The 24,151-nt window shown below is 36.7% G+C and overlaps 1 long non-coding RNA gene across 1 annotated transcript; it reads right to left on the bottom strand.

The window, feature by feature from the left end:
• Positions 1-907: 907 nt before the first annotated feature.
• Positions 908-23,243, bottom strand: LOC120515278. Its single transcript, XR_005630625.1, has 3 exons — positions 22,843-23,243; positions 21,742-21,811; positions 908-957 (listed from the first exon to the last, which is right to left on the bottom strand). It is a non-coding gene; the product is annotated as an uncharacterized LOC120515278 (long non-coding RNA).
• Between the last annotated feature and the right edge of the window lie 908 nt (positions 23,244-24,151).

The raw sequence follows: 24,151 nt of genomic DNA, 5'->3' as shown, positions 1-24,151 counted from the left end.
CAGATTTTTCACAATTAAGAACTTTAAGAACCTTTTATCTTAGATGGAGAAACAGCAGTTATAAAGTGCACACACATTTTATCATAGGAGAGGTAAGAATGCTCAGACAGTGAGGATTTCCACTCGTATTCCTAAGCTTATATTTATTGAACCTTCGCTATCTTGGCAATAAAATGTATAAACTCTTACAACTCAACACATATAGCAAGGACTTTTTACTATCACTCTGTGAAACCTGACTAACTGAACCTATTTCAGACACTTCAATACACCTGCCAGACATTCAGCTTTACAGAGCGGACCACATAATGGAGTCATGAGGTAAAAGAAGGGGAGGCAGAATCTGTTTTTATATCAATGAAGGTTGGTGTAATGATGTCACATTGTTAAGTGACATGTGTCGTCCTGATTCAGAAACATGTTTTGTTAATTGTAAGCCTTTTCATTCACTGTGGGAATATTCCACAGTTATTGTGATTAGTGTTAACATTCCACCCCAAGTCTGTGTAAGTTTGGTGCTGCAACCATTAGCTGAGCAGTAAATGAGCGCAGTCCAAAATTACCTGAACTCCCTTCTGACTATTCTCAGTGATTTTGCCAGAGAAAATCTTACCAAAGAACAACCTTAATTTATACAGCACATGAAGTGCCTTATCAGAGACAGAAACACACTGGACCACTGTTATACAGTATTAAAGAAGTCTGTCACGCTCTCCCCTGTGCAACGCTGGGACTATATGAAAGCTCCATACATAACGATAATCATTTTGTACACTTTGGTCTCCTTCGCATGGAAGAGCAAGGAAATAACCAAACTTGGATAGAACATCATTCTGTCTTAGCATACAAAGATGCACACACTCAGCTTCACTAATATCACTCCATTTCAAACTCACCAGTTAATTTTTCAAGTGTGGCGCTTAAAAGTGGAAGGAAATTGGAGTACTCTTTGAGAACCTATATGGACAAAAACAGAATTTATAAACTAAATAAAGACAGGAGCCAGGCAAGGAAAATCAGAGCTTCTGAAGATGTGAAGCAGCAATACTAATCAAAACTGACAAAACTCTGAAACTCCATGCTGAAAAACTCCTGAAGATAATTTTAAATACATTATACTTAAAAAGTAAAAAATTAACAGCTGTGCAAAAATCTATAACATAGCTTGTAGCCACAGGTCTGTAGGATCTATCTCACAAACTTTTGTACCTAAATTCAAGCCAAGAAAGAGAAATTGAATGTTGATTATTGGTGGACAGGTAGCTTTTAACGTCTTCCACATATTCCAGAATTAAGCTAATGTATACCTGTAGACTTTGACTGGTACACAAATAATAAAAAAGCTCATTCCCATAGCTCAATATTTAGCTGCTTCACAATGGAAATGGTATTGTGAGGATAGTATGCAGTGGTGTACCAGGCATAACGCTTACTTTTAAGGCAGAAGAGGACATCCTGTTTTGACTTAGAGTTTCATTATATTTACTCCCATCTCTTTATAATAAATCTTTCTGTGCTTTGTGAAATTTGTAACACTTTTGAAATTACCTTAAATCTCCCCAGTATTATCATATAATATAAATAACAGGTGTACATTTACTCTTTCTTTGCATTCATGGTGCAGTTTTTTTATAAGCTGTACTAATAAAATATCAGGTATTAGAGAAATCTGTGCATTTAAACTGAACTACGCTGGCTTTCTTTGTGTTCACCCTGTGTTTTATTTGAAGATCTCACTTTAAAGTATCAGCTAGTAGTTTGTGTCATAATTGTTTTTTTTAATTCAGTCTATGATTAAGAGTAAAGAGTAAAATTATGCAAAACTATTTGTCTGATAGTGGCTAAATGCTAATAGAAACTGCAACAACAGCTATATACAGCATACTGTGCAGCAGAACAAATGCCTTGATTACAATAAATATAAATGTTTAAATGTCAGTAGTCTAAAGTTTCATGCTGTGTGCCTATTATCATATTGCAGTTCTGCATTGGGAGAAAGAATTGATGCTTGATGTCCTCTTATTTTGTTCAGCTTGTCTTCTCTTCAGTTTTACCTCACTGATCTGAATCCAAACTTTATTCAGTGCCACAGAAACAAAGCAATGCTAGTACTAGTTTGTTTTTTTCAGATATTTTTGACTGAGTTTTGTTTTTGTCCTTTGTTATGAATGCCTGTTGCCAGTCACATGACAAAACCTGTTATCATGCTCCCCATATATAAGATTCTAGCGTCTAGCTGTGGATCTCAATTTTAACAAATTCTATTTGTTATTGTTAGTTAGGGGCAACTAAAACAAATCAGTCCTAATCTACTATCAACTGATTAACTGTACATACTGCATCTCTGTTGTTAGTCATTAGCACTATAACATAAGTAACATGATAATTATATTTGAATACTAACCCTCACCTATTCTGTTTTCTCGGTACCCAAATGTGGCCATTGGTGCCACGGCCCACCTGCCAAGTTGTTTGCCTGCCTATGGTAAAGTCATCCCTGATGGAGGATCACAGGAATCATGGGAAAGAGGGGTCCTTTCATCGGAGCAACGTTTCAGCCGTGGCATGGCCAAATGGGGAGGCAGCTAGATGGATGAGGTCTCCAGGACTCTAAAAATATCCAAACCTAATTATGTCATATCATCTACTGTTAAACCGTACTTCTAAAATTTTTATTATTATGCTGTCTTAAGGAATTGTTCTGTTGTGTATATTGTATTGTATTGACCCCCTACTTTTGACACCCACTGCACGCCCAACCTACCTGGAAAGGGGTCTCTCTTTGAACTGCCTTTCTTAAGGTTTCTTCCATTTTTCCCTACAAGGTTTTTTGGGAGTTTTTCCTTGTCTTCTCAGAGAGTCAAGGCTGGGGGGCTGTCAAGAGGCAGGGCCTGTTAAAGCCCATTGCGGCACTTCCTGTGTGATTTTGGGCTATACAAAAATAAACTGTATTGTATTGTATTGTATTGTATTGTACTATCAGTATAAATCTAAGTACTCACCTCACCATGGAGCTCCTAAGACATTAATTGAGATACCAAAGAAATACACTCCCTGCCCAAAATAAAACAGATCTGCTCTTTTTGTGTATTTATTTATAAATTAGTTCTTCATGTAACTCATAACCAATACATGTTGTTCAGATGAGGTAAACACGTAAATCATTAAAGAATATCACTTTAAAGAATATTTGAAACAACGTGATTTTTGCCTTAAATACCTGATCACCATTCCATACATCTTATTGATAGATCTATCCATTTTATAAACCAGTTCATGCTTTACAAAGTTTAAGAACGGTCACCTGGCAGCTTTGGATGCAAAGCAGAAACCAACCCTGGATGGAATTCCAGTCTACAAAACCCATGCACTCACACTCGACTCATACCAAACCAGATCTCTATCTTGAATATCTTGGCGATCTGTACATTTGCTGAAAACTGTTCATACAGGTCCAAAAAATGTTAACTCCATTCCGACATTGTTTCGGCAAAGAAAATGAGCCCAGGGTCCAGGACCTATGTGACAATTAAAAATATTAAATTGAATTACTAAAAAATGTGCCTATTTCAGCCTTTACATGTTTCAGTTTACCTCATAAGACTTTATGACTGCTGGGAAAATATTGATATGGAAATTGGAAAATGTTCTAGTAATCCAGTATAAGTAAAATACACTTTTCCCCTGTCATGCAGAAATATTAAGATAATGATATTTTGGAATAGAGCACTTTCATACTTCTTGAGAGTATGGAAAAAAAATTGTGTACTCTTTCTTTTTTTTTAATTTTATTGATTGTATTGTAATCATTCCATACAGATAGATCAATTTTTACAAAAAATAGGATTGAAAACAAATCAACCCAATCCGCACCCTGAATGTACTCTTTCTATTATCCCACTTTATGATTACTTGGTCATAAAGCAAGGATAGCTGCCATAGTTGGTAAAATCCACATGCTCTGCCTTGGCAGAATTATTGGTGTCTTTTAGAAATACAATACAAAGTGGATGGAGATGTGCCATCACTCAGGTCCTCTGAACTTAAGGTGAGTATATTTGTGACTGAAGAAATAAAAATATATCTTATAGTTTTTCAATGATTGATGAATAATTTAAACAGAAGGAGAATGACATTTGACATTTTTCTCCAGTTAAATCTATACTAATAAAAGGCAAAGCCCTCACTCACTCACTCACTGACTCATCACTAATTCTCCAACTTCCCGTGTGGGTGGAAGGCTGAAATTTGGCAGGTTCATTCCTTACAGCTTCCTTACAAAAGTTGGGCAGGTTTTATATCGAAATTCTACGCGTAATGGTCATAACTGGAAGCAGTTTTTCTCCATTTACTGTAATGGAGATGAGCTTCAATGCCGTGGGGCGGAGTTTCGTGTGACATCATCACGCCTCCCGCGTAATCACGCAGTACATAGAAAACCAGGAAGACCTCAAAAAAGCGCTGAAGAAAACATGCATTATATAATTGAGAAGGCAGCTAAACAATAAGAAGCGAAGCGACCAAGTGACATATACAACCATATTCATGAGTTCTGCTACTTCAGAAACAAAGCACGATGTAAACCTACACTTTAAATTAAGTTCATAGACAGGCTGCGCTGGCGCTTGTAATTTAGTGCCTGCCCATATAAGGCCGTCCGTCAGCGGCAATCCAATAGCAAACTCCCACTAAATATTCACGGGTGAAGGACTGTGCTTATGGAGAGGAAGATGAGATGGTCAGGGTGGTGTTTGACACAAACTCAGCGAAACTGCGAGAGAAAGTTTTAAGTGCCAGGACTAAGGTAACATTAAATACAGCCATGGACATAGCACGAGATGGCACCAGCACAGCTGGGAACCTTCGATGCATGTACACCGACAGGCTCACGGAACTGACGCAGTGCACAGATAAAAGCAACAGTTCCAAAGAGCTGAACAAAACCGAATTACACAATTGAAAAGGCAGCAAAAATATGAAGCGCCTGATACATACAAGCATATTCATAAATCCAACTACTGCGGAAACAAAGCACACGGTGGAAAAAGTCAATGTCCCGCTAAAGGAAGACAGTGTAAAAAACCCGTGCATGCAGTGTGTCAGGTCTCAGATAAAGAAGAAGACGAGCTGTTTATTGATGCAGTAAGAAACGAATCGATGAATGAAACCTGTCATCTTTACAACGATTGACAAACACGGAATGTAACTTGAACACAACACATCCTACAAATACGAACCTGATTGAAAGAAATAATGATAATCAAATCCTTGATGACAGCAACACTCAGTAACACTCACAAAACAAATACTGTATATTGACAGTCATGTTACGTTATTTTTAAAATGTTCCCTTTTCTTTTCTAGCTTTTTAACACACTACTTCTCCTATGATACGGGTATATATATATGTATATATATATATCCCGATCTACATACTCGAATAATGGATACTTTATTCGCCATCAATGATTGTTTTGGTAAAGTCATACTCAGTGTATTCATTAGATGAACGGTAAAAAAGTAAGAGGGAGGGGAGGATGACTTATTGAGGCATGCAGGCTGTAGTGCGCGTCAACTCTATCTGAATTGCACGATCACATTTGAAAAAATATATCTTTTCAAGTTCTATTTAGTCCATATGTGTCAAACTCAAGGGCCGAGGCCACATCCGCCCGGCGTAATTATATCCGCCCCGAGATCATTTTATATACTGTATTATTGTTATTAATGGCCCGGTATATGAAGCGCTGGTAACACAATAAACTACAGATCCCATAATGCAATGTAGCGCTTCAGCTGCCTTGCCAACACTTACGCGTTAATCAAGTCTAGCTTATGATGCTGCAAGTTATTGCGAAGCTAGCTCACACGATGCTGAAGAGAAAAGTTGATTCTGATATTCTGATTCTGAGTATATGTTTACTGAACCCGTGTGTCTCATTTGTGGAGCTAATGTGGCTGTAATTACAGAATTTAATCTAAAACGGCACTATGAGACAAAACATCAGGGTAACCTGAATGCAATGCAGAAGATACAGAAAGCAGAAGAATTAAATAAGAATCTGACACTTCAGCGGACGCTTTTACCGTGCACAATCACAAAGTGATTTCAAGTGAAGCTGCTTTTATGGGAGACACAAATGCACCAGTGCAATTTGCCCCACTTTCCCTGTTGCCAAGTAATGTTAAACCAAGTCGTCACTACGGTGTTCCCAAATACGCACTTTGCTGATAAACTGAGCGCACTGAGTTTGCACGGCGCTTTGGTGACTTTGAAGAACAAAAAAAGTCCGTCTACATGCGGCTCGAACCTTGTGCATGTTTGGTAGCACATATCTGTGTGAGAAGCTCTTCTCAGTGATAAAGACTAACAAAACAGCACACAGGAGTCGCCTCACTGATGAGCACCTGCAATCCATCCTGAGAATCTCCACAACACAGAACCTCACAGCAAACAGAAACGAACTTGTTGCCAAAAAGATGCCAGGCGTCCAGCTCTAAAATGACATATGAGCAAAGACAACTGAATGATTTGATTTGTTATTGCTGAAAGGAACACATTTTATTTATATTTCTAGGTTTTGTTATGCTGCATCTTCATATTTGAATTTGTATAATTTTGACATGAGCAACACTCATCACTCACAACAGTGACAAAACAATTACATTGACAATCATGTTACATTATTTTCAAAATGTTTCCTTTTCTTTTTCATTGCTTCTTTAACACACTACTTCTCCGCTGCGAAGCGCGGGTATTTTGCTATCAATAAATAAAATACAGATAAATGGGGATAAATAAAAATGCATTGCCTGAAAATGACTGTTTAATTTGTGGAGCTATAGTTTAAAGACACTGTGGAAGAAAACCTAGAATGCAAGTCAAGGAAACTGTTTAAAGTTAAAAAATAACGTATCTAAAGTGGACAACCAGTCAACTTTTTAAATATGTATATCTAGGTGAGATATTTGGACAAATTTAAATTAGCAAACTAAATGAATGAGATTAAATAAAAGAAGTACAAAAAAAAACACAAGTAAAAACAAGGTAGAAACACAGGACAACATTACCTTTACAATGCACTAACATCCCCACTCACCTATCACGAACCCAGAAAAGAGCAATATAAAACTGATAAAATAACCAAATAAATAAGGGAAGATAAATGGACATAACATTAATGAAGAGGGCTTTAAACAGTCAAGCAAGTTTAAAGAAAACTTATATTAATGGCTGGTGGATATCTAAGATTTAAAATGCAGTCCAATGATTTACCAACTCCCCACTAATCTGCAATGCAGAAAGCTAAAAAGTGTAACAGCTTATAAAATGAAGAATGCCGGTGACCTGGGGCCTCATGCATAAATGGTGCTTACGCACAAAATTGTTGCATACACCCGTTTCCACACTCTGATAGCGATGTATAAAAACTAACCCTTGCTTTGCAAACAGGCGGCACCCAGCATCAAAGCTGTGCTTTTGTTCCAGTGTGGTTTCCCTTTCATTTTTAGATCCACATCCCTGATGTGGCTTTATCATATACATTGAAATTAACCGCATATTGTTTATTAGTTTAAGGCATCTGATTGTAATTAACCTGTAACAATATAATGGTCCACGAAATAGCTAAACTATTCCAAATACCATAACTGCTTTAGTGTTGTTACTCTCACTGCACCTTCTTCCTCTTCTTTCAGCTGCTCCCGTTAGGGATTGCCACAGCGGATCATCTTTTTCCATATTACTCTCACTGCACTACTCGAAATATTTATATCACTGTATCTGAGTGTGGAATCACAGCTATACAGCAGCTGATCTGAAAGAGAATTATCGGTATATAGCATTAAGCACACACTACCTGAACCATGTGCACTGTCTATTGAGCTTCTCTCCTACGACAAACGTTTCAGAGCCTTTCCAGTACGGACCTCGCGGTTCAGAAACAACTATAAACGCAATCAATCTGTCCATCAACTGCTCCTTGTAGAACTGTTTGTACTATAAGTACAATTACCTCACTGTAAACTTGCAATATTGCACAATCTGAGCCACTTTATAAAGCATGTATTTACATATGATGACGATATCATTTTTAAGATGAAATGCAGCAAAATATGTTTATTATATTATACATATAAAACTTTAACTTCATTTAAACAATCTATATTGTTAATAATTAAACATGTAAGGACACAGTGGCGCAGCGCTAGCTAGTTCAGGGATTGTTCCTGCCTCGCACTGTATTCTTGCTGGGGCTGGCACGAAACTGGAAGGACAGATGGAGAGAATAATTAAACATGTACTATGAAGACTTTTCAATGTTCCTTAAAAGTTTTGAAGAATCAGCGTTTTTAGATTACAGATGGCTTAACATCTATTACAGAGCTGATTGTGTGGCTATTGGGTATTTGGAGAAAGAAAAGGAAGGACAGGAATTGGGGATTAGTATGTTTGAAAGAGACAGAACTGCTGCAATAAATTATTTCACTTAAGGTCTCGCGTGGCGCAGCAAACATCTTGCTGCTTGATGGCGGGAACATTCTCTGGACAGGGCACCGGCTTGTCACTATCACTGTGCCACCGTGTTCCCATGTTTAATACATGCTTTAATTCCCATCATCATGAAAATGATATCAAGTATACATCTCAGTATTTTAATTATTCAGAGAGCTGTAATATCATGAATGTAATTGATTCTGTGTCCTGTCGGAGGAAGACAAAGCCCGTTTAAGAAGCACGTAGTGATTCACACACATAGAGCACATAGAAGAACAAATACTAAACAAAGCATTTAACATGCTACTTTAGTTACGATGGAAATTTGATAAACTAGTAAATTAAATGATTTTAAGATGAAGTTTATGATGTTCTACTTTAATGACAAAATAAATAATGTCAATTAAAGTGGAAATTTCGAGATTAAAGTTGATATTTCAAGCTTTTTTCCCCACTGTGTCCCTATTTTTTTTCTATTCTCTATACCATAAGCTTTCATATGACACTCAAACGGTGGACTACAACTTGCCTTTTCACAGCGACTTTGATATCTGACAACTTATTTTTTATTTCGAGCACTGTGCGACTATGTGACCTTGAACTTTCGATTTCTCCGACACTCTATGTCACTCGATCACCTTCCTTTTGTTGTTTATTCCACTGCTTAAACCAACAAATACTATGTTTTCCCTTGTCTCCACTTGGTATTCGCTGAAATTCTTCTATTTTCCCCAGTGCTTTTGCCATTGGCTTTCCAAAGCACATTGAGCTTTAGGGCTATTTATATTGATTTGCATATTCAAAAAGGCATAATTCTGGGAGGAGTTTGGGGAGTGGCAGCAGGCGTGTGCATGTGCGCTACTTTTCACGCTGACCGGAATTTATGTAGCGGTAGAACGTGGAAGTTGGCAAATGCACAGATTAATGCCTCTGAATTTTTTTGTGCATACATACATTTCTGCTTTAGTGTTATGTTATAGTGTGAATTCTACGCACGGCGTTATGCATGAGGCCCCTGCTCTGGAGTTTTCCAGTGGAATGTCAGAAGTAGTTTAGCAGTAAAGAATCTAAGTCTTTTTGAAGAAAGCTGCAACTTAAAGTGGAGAAATCTAAGAAAACAAACATTTGTGGTGAAAGTGGAATAGTTACATAAAGGAAGGAGAAGGACAAAGACTGGAAGACAGACAGATGTCCAAAAGGATAACACAGTGCCAGAACATTTGAAACAGAGATACAGTAAGTGACATAAAAGGCATTGTGGATCTAGTTCTAATCCCATTAGATCTGTGGTTCTCAAAAGTGGGTTGGGAGTTGCTATTGTTTGTAATAGTAGTGGGTCATGAAGTGGGTCACCACTTTTACAATTGTCCTTGATCCACCCACATTTCCAAGGAGTGAAATAAATTTAGTTGTTTTCTGCGTACAGCTTGTGCTTCGTTAAACAAAACTGTGCATTTCTCAGTGCAGATCTGATTGAAGCCAGGAAGGGAAGAGATGCAGACAAAATTGGTTGAAAACTGGAGAATTAAATTAGGGTTACTAAAGCCTAAACTCTAACCAAAATCAATGTGAAAAAAGAGTGTCTGTAAAGTTTCAAAACATAAATTCACTCTAATCACATACACAAAAAATTTTAAGTCATCACATCACTAAGTGGGCAGCATGGTGGCAAAGTGGGTAGTGCTACAGCCTCGCAGTTAGGAGACCCGGGTTTGCTTCCCAGGTCCTCCCTGCGTGGAGTTTCCATGTTCTCCCCATGTCTGCGTGGGTTTCCTCCGGGTACTCCGGTTTCCTCCCACAGTCCAAAGACATGCAGGTTAGGTACATTGGCGATTCTAAATTTTCCCTAGTGTGTGTGTGCGCGCACCCTGCCTGGTGTTTGTTTCCTGTGTTGGCTGGGATTGGCTCCAGCAGGTCCCCGTGACCCTCTAATTAGGATATAGCAGGTTGGATAATGGATGGATAGACATTATTATTATTAAGTCACATCACTAATAAATCCAATAATGTTGAAACCATAACCTGTGAACTTCCAGTAATCAAAAACCATAAACCAAGAGTTTAGAAAAAGTCTCAGTTATATCAAGTGCAAAACAAAAATGTAGACTTTGGTGCTTCACTGAAGCTACTTTGAAAGTTAGCTACAACATCAATAGACGGCCCCATGACCTACTGCCCATGACATGAACTAATTCATTAATTGTCAGATTTCACTGCATTAGAAGCAGCTGTCTAATTTTTCAGGATCAGTATAAGAAGCAGGAGATCAGCATGACTCTGCTTGTATAATAATTGCTTGTTGATCTAAAAAAAGTGCCGTACTTCACATGAAAACAATTATGAGATGTCTGAGAGCTATTATACTGTCTTTGCCAAGAGACATTTTTCATTTATTAGGTGAATAACACCAGGTGGATTACAGCCAGGCAGCATGGAAATATTAAAGCTATCTACATTCTTTAAGGCCCATCAAGAGTTACTCGCTACAGAAGCTGATAAAACAACAACATCTTTGATGTCTGGCAATTATTTCTGTAGCAGTACTAAATCCCTAGTATAGCTATTATATATTTGGACAGTCACATCATTGCTCAGTCAGCCCAGCTCATGATTGATAATCACCCCAAATCATATCTAACCACAGAGATCATTCATGTGAATGTAGGTCTCAGCAAAGTATGTGAGACATACATTCATAACGCATGGATTAGTTTGAATGAGACTGGAGGATGAATGGTGGCTGTAGAATGAAGCGAGATTATCAAGCATGTGCAATGGTAAGAGAGTCAAATGAGCTAAATAGGTACAAATAAGAGGGCAAGCACAACATCAAAACAGGCTCAAGAGTATAAGAAAGGAAAAGGTTAACAGCAACAAAATAATATATATGAGCTATACTGAAATACTTTGTATCCATCAGGGGGCTGCTAATGTACAGTAAATATCACTATAGTCTCCATCCATCCATCCATTATCCAACCCGCTATATCCTAACTACAGGGTCACAGCTGCCTGCTGGAGCCAATCCCAGCCAGCACAGGGTGCAAGGCAGGAAACAAGCCCTAGGCAGGGCACCAGCCCACCACAGGGAGCACACACACACGCACACACACCCACACACCAAGCACACACTAGGGACAATTTAGGATCGCCAATGCACCTAACCTGCATGTCTTTGGACTATGGGAGGAAACTGGAGTACCCGGACAAAACACACACAAACACGGGGAAAACATGCAAACTCCATGCAGGGAGGACCCAGAAAGCGAACCCAGGTCTTCAACTTCGAGGCAGCAACGCTACCCATTGCACCACCATGCTGCCCATCACTATAGTCTGTAAACATCTTTTTTTTTTGTTAATTTATTTTTATATATAAAACAGAACTCATATTGGTATTATATTGAGGCATATTAAAAGGAAGTTACATATTGTTTAAACCATGACATACAAAAAACATGGAGTTCTCATCAGTTAATGTAAATGTTTTTTACATGATAGAGAAGAGAAATTGGATATTTTAAGAATATGTCTCTACAAGGTGTCTAAAGTCTACAAAACAGAAAAATTCTGAAGAATGTTTTGTAAAGCTTGCTAGTTGACAAAGCCAAATAGAATAGCTAAATAGAAACAGAATACTTAGTATTCACCATTTATCTTTAAAATAAATAAGTTGCATATTTTATTTTGTTATATTTCTTTTTTTGCTGGTGTGGACAGAATATAGCAGAAATACATAAATATATTTAAAAAAAATGAATTACCAGGAGTTAGTTCACTGCTGCTGTATTATGGGGCCTGTTCAAAACCTATAGGAATTAGAAAGAACTACCTCAGGTAACTGCCATGTACTTACTGTTGACAGGCAACTCAAAAAGGGAGGCATGCCCCTCTTGACAAACATCACGTAGAAGGTGTGGCAAGTAGCAAGGTGCTGGCGGTGTGTAATAATCAGTCTTGTGCAAGTTCACACCTCACAAGAACTAGCTCAAAGTTCAGATAACACAGATTAAAATGAATAAATTCACGTTCATAGTTCACCATTTCAATTTTGAACTAGTTCATGTTCAGTTAATTTTGTATTTTTTTTTAATTTTATTTATTTTATTGTAATCATTCCATACAAATATATCAATTTTTACAAAAAAAAAAAAATAGGATGAAAACAACTTAAACCCCATCCCTAAGAAAGAGAGCATGGCCAACAGAGTAAAACTTAAAGCTTGTAAACATACCTAAATTGATTAGTTTAAAAGGGCAATAGAGATGAATGGAGAAGAAAAAGAAATGCAGAAAGAATTGCTTCCTCTGTGCTTTATGAGCTTATTCTAAAATATTTTTGATTAGATCCTGCCAGGTTTTGAAAAAATTCTGTACCGATCCTCTAACTGAGAATTAGATTTTTTCCAACTTTAAATAGTATAAAACATCGGTTTCCCACTGACTTAAAAGAGGAGAGTTAGGATTCTTCCAGTTTAGCAAAATAAGTCTGCATGCCAATAGTGTAATGAAAGCAATCACAGTTTGTTTGTCCTTCTCCACTTTAAGCCCATTTGGAAGAACTCCAAACACAGCTGTTAATGGGTTAGGAGGGATTGTGACACCAAGGCTGTCTGAAAGGTAATTAAAAATTTTGGTCCAAAATGATGTTAATTTGCTGCAGGCCCAAAACATGTGACCCAGTGAAGCTGGGACTTGATTGCAGCGTTCGCAGGTTGGATCTTGACCTGGGAACATTTTGGACAGTTTTAAGCGAGACAGATATGCTCGATATATAATTTTGAGTTGAATGATTGTATGCTTTACACATGTGGAGCTCCAGTGAATTCTCTGCATTGCTACCTTCCAATCCTTTTCTGATATATTGATTAAGAGATCTTTTTCCCAGTGTCCTCTTGGATCTTTGAAAGGGAGGGATGTAAAATAATTTTATATATTGCAGAGATGGTGTCTAAGTCCTTGAAATTGAGCAATATTTTTCCAGCCTGGAGGAGGGTGCAAGATGAGGAAAATCGGGCAGGTTCTGTTTAACAAAGTTCCTAATTTGAAGATAGTGAAAGAAATGTGTAGCTGGAAAGTTAAATTTGGATTGTAATTGTTCATAGGATGCAAAGATGTTGTCTATATAAAGATCTCTAAGCAATCTAATCCCAAATCTTTTCCAGATATTAAAAACTGCATATGTTTGCGAGGGTTGAAAGAGGTGGTTCTCTTGCAGAGGTGCCACAGATAAAAGATTCTCCATCTTAAAATGCTTTCTACATTGGTTCCATATTCTGAGTGAGTGAAGCACAATGGATTATTAGTAAAATGGTGATAATTTAAATTTGTTGGGGCACAGAGCAGGGAATATAAAGAAGTACTGCAGGATTTGACTTCTATTGCGGACCAAGCCTGTGTATGTTCATCTATTTGTGTCCAGGTTTTTATAGCTTGTATGTTTGCTGCCCAGTAATAAAACTGAAAGTTGGGTAGAGCCATGCCACTTTCTGCCTTAGGTCTTTGTAGGTTCGCTCTTTGGATACGTGGATGTTTTGAGTTCCAAATAAATGTGGTTATCGTTGAATCTAATTGCCTAAAAAATGATTTATTAATGTACTGTATACTGGAATGTTTTGAAATAAAAAAAGAAGCTTAGGAAGAATACTCATCTTAACAACGTGAATTCTTCCAGCTAGAGTGAGATGAAGGGTTGACCATCTATGCAAGTCTTGCTTAATTTTTTCCAAACAGATGGCAAAATTTTGGCAATAAAGAGCTTTTTGTTTTCTTGTGATGTTAACCCCTAGGTATTTAAACTGATCTGCAATGATAAAAGGTAGGGTGTCTAATCTAATATTATATGCTTGAGAATTCACTGGAAAGAGTACACTTTTATTCAAATTAATTCTGAGACCAGAGATCTTTTGAAATTCTGTGAGTGCTGTTAAGACTGCAGGCACAGAATTTTGTGGGTCTGATATATACAGTACCATATCATCTGCATATAGAGAACTTTTCTGTTCCAATCCCTCTCTGATAATCCCCTTTATCTGATCTGTATTACGACAGTGAACCGCCAGTGGCCCAATTGCAATTGCAAATAGCAGTGGTGACAAGGGGCATCCTTGTCTGGTACCACGTTCTAGTTTAAAGTAGTCTGAGCAAATGTTGTTAATACAGACTGAAGCTTCTGGATTGGTATACAGTAGTTTGATCCATGCACAAATGTTCGGGCCAAACCCAAATTTCTCTAATGTAGTGAAAAGGTATTTCCATTCAATCATGTCAAATGCTTTTTGTGCATCCAATGATAATAATATTTCTGGGGTGTTTGACTTTACTGGTGAGTATATTACATTAAACAGGCATTGAAGATTTGAAGATAAATGTCGACCCTTGATAAATCCAGTTTGATCTTGTGATATTGTCGAAGGCAGCACTTTCTCCATCCTTCTAGCTATGATTTTTGAGAGTATTTTAACATCATTATTCAAAAGTGAAATTGGTCTGTATGATGCACATTGTAATAAGTCCTTATTTTGTTTAGGAAAGACGGTGATTAATGCTTGGCAAAAAGTTTGAGGTAAAATTTGATTGTCTCTAGCTTCTGTAAATGTTGCTAATAAAAGGGGAGCTAGCTGAGTGGAGAATTTCTTATAAAATTCTACAGGGTAGCCATCAGGGCCTGCTGCTTTCCCGCCTTGAAGTGACTTTATAGCGTCTAGTATTTCTGATAGCGCCAAAGGTTTATCGAGTTCCTCCGCACTAAAAGTGTCTATTTATGGTATCTGTAATGTATCCAAAAATGCATTAGATTGTGTGTTGTCTTCTTTAAATTCAGTAGAATATAAGGATTTATAGTAGTCTCTAAATGTGCACATTATATTTTTATGGTCAATGATTTCATCTCTGTTCATGTTGGTGATTGCTGGGATTGCATTGCAAACTTCTTCCTTATGGATTTGTTGAGCTAAAAGCTTATTAGCTTTCTCTCCGTATTTATAGTAGTGATGTCTTGATTTATAAATTAGTAGTTCAGTTTCTTTAGTTGTCAGGAGGCTGAGTTCTGAATGCAGAGCCTGCCTTTTTCTATGAAAAGCCTCGCTTGGACACCTGGCATGTTCTTCACCTATTTTAGTAATTTCGCCTGTTAGGTCTGATACTTTCTTGATTTCTAACTTATTCCTGTGGGAAAGATATGAAAATATCTGTCCTTTTACGAAGGCCTTGAGAGGTTCCCAGAATATTCCTGCAGACACCTCTGAGGATCTTTTTGTCTCTAGGAAGAAACTGATTTGTTTGGATATGAATTCTGTACAGTTCTCGTCTGCTAATAGAAGCGGGATAAGACGCCATCTGTAAGGTGAGAGTGTTGGGCATAATGACTTTAACTCCAAGATCAGAGATGCATGGTCGGAAATTACAATGGCGTTGTACTTGCAAGATGTAATCGTAGGCAAGAAATTATTATCTATAAAGAAATAATCAAAAAGAATTAATTTTGTATTTTTTAAGGAGTGAGAATAAATGACCCATGAGTTTACGTTTTTCAATTTTGCATGTCTTATATTAGGCTATTATAGTATTCTCGAATAAAATATAATAATTATGAAGACTTTTTTATTTAAATACACTTTATTGAGTTATACCCAACAACATATACATATAACCATATATGCTAATATCCTCCCAGTCAAAAAGCAAATTAAATAGATGTAAGTATACATATAAATTACCGCTCTATTTCCAACCATGTGACACAAATGGTGATTGTTGAATCAGCATGCAGGTGAACTAATCTATTATGCTGCCAGTCAAAATTCGTGTCACATATTGCATGTCCAGTGAGGAAAACTATAAAATGGCCTCGCGAAGGAAAAACGTTTAATCTGGACCTAAACCAGATCCAGAATTTCACATAAAACTGAACTAGCTCACATTCAAGTTCTTCACTTGCAAATACGTTACGTTAAGTTCACTGTTAGAAAAATGAGCTTGTTCAATGAACGCGCTGTGCTCTTTTGAACTAGTTCATGCACAACACTGGTAATAATGCTGGACACCCTTCCAGTCCATCTCATATGCACTGTACAGCTAAGCAGTTAACTCATCAAAAATGCACTTGAACAGTAGGAATATTCCAGAACAGTACATGAACATAGCCACTAACATTAAAGTAAGTGAAAGCTCCACAAAAATGGCGTGCTACATCAGTACTGAACTCAGAATCTTGGAATGCCATGCACTCGGTTGCATTACTTTAAATTAATTGCACTGGTAAAAATAATGTATGTTGGTTTTTATTACTAACCAGTAACGGCGCAGTGAATACACTTGACTTGAGCATTTATAATTTTCATACTCTTTCTCTGTACATTTTGCGTTCGTTTGCACAGAGGTTGATGCACTTGCTGTTTCCTGAGCAGCTCTGTTCACCCCTCTAGCAGCCCGCTTCTTCTCTTGTTTCGTCAGCATCTTTTTGCATTAAAAATGATTAAGTCAGTGATTGTGTTGCAATTACTTAGTACATTCTCTTTAATTTTTCATTTAAACTGGAACTTAAGTCTTCAATCTGCCTCAAGAATGATTTAAGATATGAAGAGGTAGGGGAAGTGACAGCGAAGGTGGTAGGGATGAGAATGGCGCCCATATACATGCTGTGTGCTGCTGAGAGTTGATTTTACAATAAAATAAAATAAAAGGAGGAATAACCTTGGTGGTCAATCATCATCCTGAAAGCGGACAGTAGACATCATGTAGTATATGTGTACCAAATTTCAGGTCAATAGTTCAAACGATTTGTGAGCTACAGGTGATTTAAAGTAATGGACAGACAAACAACAACCACAGTAGCATATTATATATAAAGATAAGATATTAACTGAATCTTTTATTGGAGATTGGTAGCAGTTATAAGTGAAAATATCCAAATGATAAAAAAATACACATTACCCAATGCAGAATTATCAGTTAATTTAAAATGTGGGTGAGCAATGTCGGTCCTAGTGTACTGCAGTGGCTGCAGGTTTATGTTATAACCCAGTTGTTTAATTAGAAACCAATACTTGCTAATAACAGATCTTATTTATCATCATATCATTTTGCCATGTCAGTCATTCATATATCATACATTTTTTCCATCTCAAGTGTATCATCTAAATGACTAGAGGCCTAAAGCAGATGAATAAATTCTCACTATCTCACTTTTTTCTCTTCAGTTTATTTCTAAATACTTGATTTAGGTATGGGACATTTGACTCCAAGACTTCGAAGCTTGCATTGGTTTAATGAAGCTCACTGCTTCAAAGCACTGTAGCATAGTTTTGCAACCATGTGATGGTGACAGCTGAAGCTTCAAACGTCATTGAAGCACAGGTGTTCTACTGAACCAGACAACCTATCGACATGTGCACCAAAGATGTTCTGCACATGTACTGTATACATTTCACCTCATACCTCACCATACCCATTGTGCAACCTCACAAAATAAAGTTGGCTAATACGATAAAAATCTTACGCTCATTTCAACGTTTTGACTTTTAAACATATAAGTATTTGCATGTGCACACTTGTTTTGCTACAGAATACAGAAGTTATCTGAAATGGCACGCTTTGTATGTGAAAATTTGTATTATGCAGCAAAACTAGCTATCCAATAACAGTGTGCATTATCTATAAATACGGAGGGAAAAGTGAGAAAAATATTGTAAAATCTTACGTTCATCGCAACTTTTTCCCATCAAAATATGTGAATATTTGCATGTACATGCTGGTTTGCTGCAGAATTCAGAAGTCAGCTGAAATGGCATGCTTGACATGTGAAAACTAGTTTTGTTGCATAACAAAAAAGTTAGCTGATAATGGTGTGAAACATCTATAGGTATGGAAAAAAGCAGAAAGAACTATTCAACTTTCTGTCTGTGGGAGCATACCCATCAGGGTAAGATAAGTCCCAGAAATTAAAATTTAGAAGGTATGCCTCCAAACTCACACTAAAGGGTGAGTATCTGAAGTACAATCAATTGTAGCGTTTTGGTTGGCAAGACAGCTCTTTAATGAATGTGGCTCTTAATGTTCAATGCAGAAGAATTTATCTAGCTTTTCTGCTGCCTAGCTAAAATGTTACTTTGCAGTTTGCCAAGAATTACCTTATGAGGGGAAACATCAGTGCAGTCCAGACATCTCCAGAAGCCGCTACCAATGTACAACTTGAAACAGCTTGTACACTGAAAAACGATGCTGAGAAAAGCATGGTTGAAATAGTAAAGTGTACTATTAATATAGTATGACGAAGCTGCTTGGATGAGCAGTGAAATATATCTACTTAACAAGAAAGAAGTCCGGTGACTCAACTACCAAATACTGTACTTTCATGCAACTGTGCTTTTAAATCATTTTAGTGGGTGTGTTGTTAATACTGCAGCAGATAATGACAAATCGATTGTGCTCAGTACAGCAAACAAAAGACCTACATTTAGAATTGTAGAAAGTGTACAAACAAATTCATTTTTACACTATTATGGCAGGCTCATTTAAGGCTGTTTTCATTTCCTTTCTTGTCTCCAAAGCTGGTCTGCTGTTCCACTGCTCATGGAGAGAGTTTTTTTAAAAGCATACTCCTTTTATACGTCCTTCATACATGCTTTTTTAAGTTAATCTAGCTCTTTAAAGCAATCTGGGAGTAAGAAGTGGCCCAATCTGAAGTATGTATGCACTGGGAGTATGTTTTGATAAGGCATTCTTGTCAATCAAATTGTGCTTCTTTTAGGTGTTTGCTGAATAATGTAATTAATTATATAAATGTTGGGCAGTTGTTTAAAGACTGAGACTGACTGTTTGATTCATGTTTATTAAAATGTAAATATTCATGATGTATAATAATAATAATAATTATAAATAAACAATTGAATGCAAATGTCACCAGAGGCGAGTATATTATGATGATGTCTCAGCACATCCTTCAACTTCATTTCTCAACAACAACGCTCGTGTACAGGAACAGAGCACTAACGCTGAGCTAGGTGCAAAGCTCAATGCTTATGAAGTGAATGTAACCAAAGGAAGCATTTTTCAATAGGGTATCGTTGATTGCTAGACGTAGCAATTGGTTCACTCTACGGCAGCTTATGCTGACAAGGCAGCACAAATCATCAGAACACCCGCAGCACTCTGACTGCTTTGAAGTGTTATGCTGTCCCACATGTTATTATATCACTCGTATCTTATACACAGAAGAAACTGAATCAAATTAGGAGTCCTGAGGTGTGGGACGTACTATGTGACAATAAACTAAATACCATGCTACAGTATTCTTTCTCTACTGTAACTTTTAACGTGTGATTAATACTCTAGCCTACTGCAGGCACATTATTTAAACTTTCTGTGTGCCAAGTTCCACAAACACATTCCCTAAATCGATTTATGATTCTTTTTGTCTCTTAAGGCAATTATTCTTCAAGTAGTAATGGAAAAATATTAATCTTTCACATTGTCTCACAGCAAAAAAAAAAAAAGGTTAACACATAATTATTAATCAGTGCTGGCTTATGGTAGTGCCTTGTTGGTGCTTGTGTGCTCTAAAGCACCAAAGCATATGTGTTATTTACATCGCTGTAGTAATGGTGTGGTCAAGCTGCATTAGCCTGGGCATGAGTTGCCAGCAGTGTTAATTGCCATTCCATCATACAAATGAGTAGTTTGGTCCCAGTTCCAGGGGAGCTGATAACAATGGCAAGCTTGCCAATATCTCAAAATACTTCTAACTAGCACAGCAACAGCAAATAGTCCTTCTAAGGATAGTGAGCTACCTAAAAATGCCATGTGAAGAGGTAGAGGAAGAAGCCATTGGCACAGGTGAGCACTGGAGCAGTGCTACAGATACAATATTCTTAACGGCAGCAAATTACATCATTAAAAACAATAATAACATAATTATCATAAGGTCAAAATGAACACACAGAGTACTCTTAGGTCTTTAGTTGTCGGTGCACCTGTCAGATAGCAGATATACGATCAACAAGAGAGAGGAGTACTTGGGCTGTGCTTAGTTCATAGCTGCTATGATTTCTGTAACCCACCAGATGTCAATGTTTTCGAAGCTTCAGATCCGATCCAATCAGAAGAAGCTTTAAAAGGTTATCAGGGCTTCATCCATTCATCACTACTTTTATTAAATTAGATCAGATTACATAATCTTTATTAATCGCAAGAGGAAGATTACAGGAATACAATAGCAGAAACATAAAAATGATATCAATTAAATAATTAAACCAGACAGTTCATGATGAATGCACACAGGTGTAAATGGAAACAAGTTAGGAGGAGAACTGATTGGTTAATAAGACACAATTAAAAACAGTAAATGTAGGTATTTAAGCAACAGGTGCTTCCTCAACAATAATTGACCTCTCATTAAAAGAAACGTATTTGGAACAAAAACCTGCATTTAAAACATAACAGCACTTCCCTGAAAACCATTCTCAACTGGTTGTGTAATAACAGCTCTGGGTTTAGCATTTATAACATAAAACAAATCCAAGTATATATGTGGGAGATTCAAATCAAGTCCAGTTTAATCACCTTACACTGAAGTGATGTAAATCACATCAAAAAGAACTATCTTTAATAAAAGAATACCAAGTTTATTAATCAGTTCATACTAATTAAGATTAACTCAATTAGTTTGAATAAATTTAAATTAACATGTCATTGTATAATTAAATAATGTCTAACTGCATTAAGGAAAAAAAGCTCCATTTATTCAAACTGTACACTAAAGTGAATTAATTTAAGCTATACTAAAGCAAAGACGATGTTGCAAATGTAATCAGATGGACTCAGGTTGACTTATCATGCTCTAATTACACAGAACTGAGCAGAAACCAAGGGAGTCCTATTTAAAGTGAAACAGTACAGCAAATACACATATTTTGAAAAAATGTTTTTAAACTGGTTGGAGGATACAAAGAGTCATTGTCTTACCCATAAACAAGATGTGCCATTCACTGTAAAAACACAGCTTTATCTGTTGTATCATAAATCCAGCCACATGGTAAATCACAAACATAAACCCAGTTTTAAATAGGAGACAAATGTCTCAAAATCAAACAAACCACTATATGAAAATTAAATAAAATTAATTCTGTTAAATCTTGCCTGATAGGACTGCTTTGGAACATAGATTTGAACCTTTGATAGTACAGCTTCTGCTTAGAACCTATGTCAGATGTCACATAAATCTTTTTCTCTTACAGTTTTCTTACCTTGAGAGTGAGGAGTGATTGTTAAGAGCAGATGGAAAAGTCAAACAGATCCCAATAAAAGAAACTCCAGCTGAAATAAATTAAAAAGAACATACAAATGATAATGATATCCAACATCATAAACTGAAGCAAATGAAAAATCTAAATCAAAAAAGTTAAATCATCATAAAAAACACAGTTTCATTAAATGAATCCAACTGGATCGTACTTGTGTCAAATATGTAATTTTAAGTTAAAACTCCTAATAAAATAAATATGTTTTCATTGAATTATTTCTACTCAAGCATTGAAATTAGATTTAAGTCCATTCATCTGAGTTCCCTTAATCAACTAACATAAGCACATACCAAATCAGAAATAATCAAATCAAAACACTTAGGACTAGACTAAATTAACACAAAACCATTCAAGTTAGACTGAAAGCAATTCTCACAAATCATTTCCAAGCACACAAAATTAAAGAAACATGATGTGAAATTAAAATATTTTTTAAAATACTAATTCTGTTGAAGGAGAAATCAAAAGATGCCAAAGCAAATACCAATTATATTTATTTTGATTATTCATATATATTGTCCTTCACTGAGGACAACTTCATAATATAACACAACAGATAAGCTCATAACTGTGAGAGATGTTAAAACAAAAGCACTTTTTGTAGTTCAATAAATAATGACAGATCTATAAACAATTAAAAATGAACTAAAGTTAGGCTAATGGAGACCCAGTTAACAAAAACTGAGTAGAAACAAACAAGTTAGAAAATGGAATAACAATAGGGTATGTTCATGAATTTAGTTAACTGATTTGAAAATGAGAATATTTTTAATTATTGCAGTTACTTCATCACATAGTCAGTTGTCACATTTTACTTTATTAAATATTTTTGTGACAATGAGTCATAGTCAAAACAAACAGCTATAATATAATGCAATTATTTGCATTCCTAGAATACATTTAATGCATGCCCTTTAACAGTACTTTACAATATCACATAGTTAGAAAACCAAGCCCAAATAGACATGTAATGCCATAATAGCTTTCATAGATACTGTAGCTGAGTCTTATTTAACTGAAGCTTTGCCACAACATTAAAGCCACCTGACTAATATTGTGTAAATCCATCTTGTGCAGCCAAAACAGCTCTGACCCATCGAGGCATGGATTCCACAAGACCTCTGAAGTTGTGAAATCTGGCACCAAGAAATTAGCAGCAGAACCTCTACGTCCTGTAAGTTCCAAGGTGGGGGCTCCATGGTTGTTTTTTCAGCACATTTCACAGATGTTTGATTGAATAGGGGAATTAGGAGACAAAGCCAACACCTTGAACTGTTTGTCACTTCTAGGGCCCACGATTTACCGCGGCAAGAAATCGTTAAATTCCGTGGCGTACCGCGGCGCGGCAAATGCAGTGCCAGAACTCCATAAAACTAATTCGTAACCCAAGCAAAATAAATGCAATTTTTCTTAGTCTTAATCCTTAATAATAATCAATCATAATTCGTAATACTAAGCAAATAGGTATATCAAAGCGTTCACATCCGCACATTTTAATCCACAGATTTGCTTTAGGCAAACGATGCTGAAACATATGTAGGCATAATATTAGGCTATTCTCAACAAACTATCGAATAATGTTTCTAAAGTTATTGTTTATTTATTGTCGAAGAAAACGGCACTGTAAGCTCGTAGGTTTTTTTGTGACAGAGAATATCGAAGTGGTGACAACACCGATCCATAGTTTGAAAACGAATGATCCACGTCAACAGAAGAGATCGGCAACGCAATGTAAACTTTAGCAAGAGCTGCTAAGCGAAGCAGTATGTCTTCTAAGACACGCCAAAAAGCAGTGATATCAGCTGGAATTACTTCACGAGATGCTGTGTCCAGATAAACTTGCCATCCATCTGCTGCAGCCATCATTGTTGGCACTGATTGTGCATGATCAGCAAAATTCTTCGATAAGAGTGGTAGCTGTCGTGGATCAAATATTCTCACAGATCTGAATTTGTCTATTGCCGGCAGTTTAGCAGCAGCATTATGCTTTGCATTCTCACAGCTGCTGGTTGCAATTGGAAATCCGGACGATTTCAGGCAAGACAGTAAGTCAGACACTCTGTTGTAGACATCGACAGCCATGAATGACTGTGCCTCAAAAGAAGTCAGAGTGTTCATAATTGGCTGGCAGCGCACAGATACAAATTCAAGTTTAGCTCGCAGTTCGTTAAGTTTATTAGTACTTTGCAGCAACGCCGACAGCTTCTTTAACTGCACTGTAGCTCCACTGTGTTCGATTTCACTAGCAACGAACGAGATATTAATGAGATGATGCAATAGGCTAAAGAAAGAACTTAAAGAAGTAATCAAACCTAATCATACTAATATCAATATGCCTCAAATGGTGAGATTT

The sequence above is a fragment of the Polypterus senegalus genome, chromosome 14 (genome assembly GCF_016835505.1).
Source record: "Polypterus senegalus isolate Bchr_013 chromosome 14, ASM1683550v1, whole genome shotgun sequence".
Classification (NCBI taxonomy): Eukaryota; Metazoa; Chordata; class Cladistia; order Polypteriformes; family Polypteridae; genus Polypterus; species Polypterus senegalus.
The sequence above is the reverse complement of the archived record's forward strand: the minus strand, read 5'-3'. Positions and strand labels throughout refer to the sequence as shown.